The sequence below is a fragment of the Geospiza fortis genome, unplaced genomic scaffold, assembly GCF_000277835.1.
Source record: "Geospiza fortis unplaced genomic scaffold, GeoFor_1.0 scaffold662, whole genome shotgun sequence".
Classification (NCBI taxonomy): domain Eukaryota; kingdom Metazoa; phylum Chordata; class Aves; order Passeriformes; family Thraupidae; genus Geospiza; species Geospiza fortis.
In genome coordinates, this window is record NW_005054450.1 from 1,670,233 (window position 1) to 1,675,937 (window position 5,705).

A 5,705-nucleotide genomic window follows, 5' to 3' on the forward strand; every position below is an offset into this window, starting at 1 on the left:
TTTTATTTAATTTATTTTATAAAAAGATATAATTTTATTTAATTTAATTTATTATTTTTATCAATTATTATTTTATTATTATATCTGCCTTGTCCAATCTCTAATCCTGCACAGTCTGCAGCCAGCCCTGCTTCCTGGGGCTTTGCCGCTCCAAAGACATCCTACAAGAGCAGCTGTGTCAACATTTTTCCTGCTCTAGGAGCTGAATTTTTAACCAGTTTCTCCATTCTGAGCTGAGCTGTGCTCCCCAGCCTTTCTCCTTCCCCACTCCCAGGGGAATTGGGGTTGATTCTCCCAACACTGAGCATCCCTTGGCTGCCCAGTGCTCACCACAAATCCAGAGGGGCATTTCTTTGGGTTTCACCTGTCCCTGGCTCTTATATGTCTATAATATATATCTATATCTATAGAATATCTCTGGTATTTAGTGTTCCCGTGATGTTTTTTAAATTCCCCACAACCTGGAGGTGTCAGAGCTCTGCCTTGCTCATCCTCCAGCCCCCCAGCTGCTTTGGTGGCTGCATCCCAAGCTGCTGATTCCAGTGAAATTGAACAAAAAAACAACATCTGGTGAGAGCATCACCTTGTCATTGTGGCCGTGCCCTTCAGAGAAGGCAGATTTGTGTTTGTGGCTGGGGAACAAGCAGGGAAATGCTGGGGCTGAGAGGTGCCTGCCTTGTTCCAGCCCTGCAGTAATGACAGGCTCTGCCTGGCAGCCCTGCCATTGTGGTTGCCTTTCAGTTCTGTCCTTTCAGTTCACAGTTCTTGCTCTAGGCTGGATTATTTCAGGGCTTCGTGGCAGCTGGAGGATTTGGTTTTAAGAGAAAAGTGAAAAATGAAAATGGTGTTGGTCTTTTGCTGTTCCCATGCAAAGTTCTTTTTTTTCCCCATATTTTATTTTGAATTTTATTTTATTTTTCCTTGCTGCCTTTGCCACTGCCAATTAGCTGTACTCTTGTACTCTAACTATAGCATTCCCTACTACTTTTCTGTCCCAGGAATTTGATCCTTTCTTCTTCCCATGAGTAGGTATTTTCTCCTTTGATCCTGGTGGAACACTCTGTATTTAAAGGAGTTGCTGATGATACGCCTGGAGTGCTGGCAAACCCTGCACACAGGTCCTTGTACTGTAATTTGTGTCAGCAGATCATTAATGCTGGCATTCCTTTTTAATTAATGGATTTATGGCAGTGAGGATGGCGTGGAAGGGGCCATTCCACTCCTGTTTGCTCTGTTAGTGCCTCTCAAAATTTGCATTAAAGGATGGAGAGCTCCCCTTGGCATCAGACATTTTTTCCTGATCTGATGCTTGCTCAGTTTTTCTGGCTGCTGCTCTTCAATTTGGATTTATTGGGAAGTCTCTCAGTGCGGCCTGAAAACAAAAAGGGTAAAAAGTGGAAGAGATGGGGAAGAGGAAACTTCCCACAAACCAATTGCCCTGTGACCCTGCACTTCCAGCAGGGCTTCGTCCACCTGAGTCGCCGCTTTGGATGTGAATCAGGATGCAGAGCCTGTTGTTTGTCTTCCTGTGCTGTTTCTAGAAATGTCATTAGCAGAAATGCCCTGAAGGTTTAGGGTTTGATTTCCTTTGGATGTGCCCAAGCGAGGAGTTAAACTGCAGCACCCAGAGTTTCCCAGCTGGGTGGATTATTCCCATTAATCCACGCGTCTGTGTGTCCTTCCAGCTCACAGAGCTCTGTCTGCACCCACAAGGCACCTCCAAAGCTCCCCGCATTCCAGCACCCTTGGATGGCACAACATTTAAAATTTAAACGCCTCCTCTGGCTGCAAAGCTTCAGATTCCTGGGATTCATCTCAAAAGCATTAATAAAAACCAGTTAGAAAAACAGAGAAATTGCCCAGGAAACCAACACCGATTTTTTTCTTTTCTTTTCTTTTTTTTTTAAATTCCAGACAGAAGCTACCCAAAAAAAACAACTGACCAAGGAGAAATGGGAAAACAACAGGCAGCAAATCAATCAGGGATGGAAAAAGAGACACAAAGCAGCAACTCACAGACACCCACAGAGCAGGTGTAAATTATAGTTTTCTGTTAAGTTTAATATTTTTGGCATGACCAGACTGTATGAAGGTAAATCTGAAAAATCACTTCTCTAAAATATCATTTTAGTAAAAAAAATTAATTTTAAGTACTTGAGATGATTGTGTCAATTTAAATGCTCTTAAAAAATAACTAAAATCACATTAAATGCGTTTTCTGGTCCCTCATTGATGTGTGCAAGGCTCTCTCTTGGTCACAGCACACTTGGGTCAGTCCCACACAGCACAGGCAGCTCCTGGGGGAAAAAACTCTGGAATCTAAACAGACAGGAGCAGGAGGGAGCCATGGAACACAAAAGGAAATGAGTCACCCAAACTCACAGAGCACAGCAGTGGCAGAACTGGGAGCAGAGCCTGCACCAGCTGCACAGATTTTGGGAAGATTTTGAGAAAAACTCTAATTTTTAACTTTCATTTCATGCCTCTGGCCTCTCAGATCTTTCCAGAATTCCCATTCCCTAGGGAAACCAGGAGTCATTTCTACCTGCTGCTTCTTTACCCCAGTGAAATGACATTTTCTGCCTTTTTATTTCATTTAAATTATTAAGTCCTCATCTCCCAGACTGTTCTGAGAGCCAGGGGTGCCTTCAACATAAGAAAAAACAGCTCAAAATCCATGAGGGGATGGAAAAATGTGCAGCTCCAAATTGGAGTGACAGCAATCAGAATTCCAGGAGTGGCATCTGCATCTCTTCATCCTTCCCTGAGGTACACAGCAGCAGCCAGCAATTGGATTTTCCTAAAAAAAAATCAGGATTTTTTCAAGGCCACTTGCAACTGAGTGCTCCAAAAATTTATAAATTTATACAAAAGATCCCCCAAAATCAACTTTTGAACCTGAGACAGCAGAGTGTCCAAGCCATGACTGGGGACTGACTCACTGCCATGTGCTTGTGGAGCATCTCCAGCTTTCCCAAATCCACAAAGAATCCACCAGGCTGCACTTTGGGGGATGGATCCTCAGTTCTGCTCCAATCTGACAGCAGGAGGCTCAGAGGAAATGGCTGAGGCATCAAATCACCCTTTGAATTCTGCTCAGCCCTGTGTTTGTCCTCAAAAATGGGGGGAAAAGCAGCAGCTGCTCATCCACTGTCTGAATTCCAGGGGAAAGCCACCAGAGCTGAGTGCCTCCCATCTCTAAAGGAAATTTTCCATCCTCTCTCATTCCAGATTTTGAGGCATTTTACATGGAAGTTGTTAATCCTACACAAAGTTCTGGAGAAAAGAAGGGAGAAGCAACTGAGCTGGAAAAACATCCAAAAATCCTGCAGCACTGTCCAGAATTCCAGGTCATGCCCAAAGCCCTGGAGCAGGCTGACCACAGCACAAAAACCCTGACCACAAACTGAATTTCACTCCTCCAACAGGCACCACTAAATCAGATTTCTCCAACCTGGGAAAAGCTCAAGCCACAATCACCCAGCACTGCCCAAACTGAATTTCACTCCTCCAACTAAATCAGATTTCTCCAACCTGGGCAAAGCTCAAGCCACTGCACCCAGCACTGCTCATTCTTGTGAGGAACAAGAAAATTCTGGGAGTCCTCAGGAGCTGAGAGGTGACATTTTGTGTCCCCTTTGTGGCCACCAACACTGTGCCTAAATCACATTTTGTGGCCTTTCTGCACGTGGGAACAGAGCTCTGCTACCAGGAGGTTTGACACTAATTGCAGCCCATCCATTGCACCCGCCTAAAATAATTAAGCAGCGGGATTCCAGCTTATTTTGAGATCAGAAATGACTGGGAAAAGAGTGGGAAAATTAATGGGTTGGTCCTGGAGAGGGTGCTCAAAGATACCTCCCAGAGTTGTGTTATTTACCTCAGGTTTGCAGGCTGTTTCATTAAAAATAAAAATACTCTGGGTGAAAGGAGGTTGCTTTCCATAATGCAGTGTAATCCTGCTGCCAAATTGTCTAAATCCAAATTTAGGTGCATAAACTTGGAGCCTGCTCAGCTCTTAAGGGGAGTCTGTGTGAAAAGTGTGTTTGCTCAGGATTAACCCAAAAGGACTCTGGAAACCATAATTTTAGCTAAAAAACCTCAGGTTGCTGCTTGCTTTGCCTCCTCTAGAAATCAAGTGAGAGTTCCCACTCCACTTTGGGGATGATACCACGTGTGGAAATCCCAATTTCTCCCTCAGAACAAGGTGGAAATTCCTATTTCTCCCTCAGAACAACATGCAAATGCATATTTTTTCCCTCAGAACAAGGTGGAAATGTAATTTCTCTCTCAGAACAGCACAGAAATGCATATTTATTCCTCAGAACAAGGTGGAAATGCCTATTTCTCCCTCAGAACAATGTGGAAATCCACACCTCCCTCAGAAAAATGTAGAAATGCAATTTCTCCCTCAGAAAAAAAAGTGGAAATTAATTCCTCCCCCAGAACAAGGTGAAAATCCAATTTCTCCCTCAGAACAAGGTGAAAATTCATATTTCTCCCTCAGAACTACGTGGAAATGCATATTTATTCCTCAGAACAATGTGGAAATTCATGTTTCTCCCTCAGAAAAACATGGAAATGCAGTTCCTCCCTCAGAACAAGGTGGAAATTCCTATTTTTCCCTCAGAAAAACGTGGAAATGCAATTTCTCCCTCAGAAAAACATGGAAATGCAATTCCTCCCTCAGAACAAGGTGGAAATCCTCACTTCTCCCTCAGAAAAACGTGGAAATGCTCACAATTCCACATCCCTGTATTAACACCAATCATTTTATAAGTGAGAAAGGAATTCCAAAGTATTCCAGCTGCTGAGAGGCTCCAGGAGTGGTTTTTTCCTAGACCAAAGGCAGTGCAATTCCCTCAGACAACACCTGCCTGAGCAGCACCAAGCCACAATTACTGAACAAGTAAAAAAAAAATCCTCATTTTTTAACATTTTCTACTTCAAACCAAAGTTTAGCCACTTGCATTTAGCCTTGTCCATTCCAACTCCTCCTTCTTCCCATAATTCTGCAGAAAATAAAGCTACATTCAAGGTGGACATGGCTCAGTTTTTAGAGTTCTTAGTGTCCATGCAAGGAACAAGACAAAAAAAAAACCCTAAATCAGGGATTTTACCACAAAGTGATGTATCAGCTGGTTTTCTGAAATCCTCTGACTCACACAACTCCTTGTTTCAATTTTATTCATCGGTTTTGTAGGGAAAATCAAGCAAGAATGGATTATTCCACAGGGAAACCAGCACCCTGTGTTTGCTCCAAGCTACCTCAGATGTTTACAGCAGCTGCAGTTATTGATATTTTTATTTATTTATTTAAGAAGCAGCAGGGGAAAAAACACCAAAAAACCACTTTTCAAACCTATTTCACAAATGCTCCAGGCTGGGTACAGAGTGCTGTTATTTTTGGAGACGTTCAGCTCAAATGAGCCCAAACCAAGATGTTTTCCTGGAAAACCATGAATGGTGAAAAGAAAAGATGGCATTTGAGCCAGGCCCAGGTGCTGTTTGTAAAATCAGTAATTCCAGCTCAGCCAGGTTTGCAGCTGGTGGGAACAAGCCTGGTTTGTTAAATTTGGAACTTCTGGAGCAGGGAGGATCCAGGATTTGAGGAGGAGCAGGTCACAGCTCCTGCAGCCAATGTACACTAACATTTTGGTTTTTCACATCAAAGTGCCCCATTGAACAGGGCAGAGTAAAGGTAC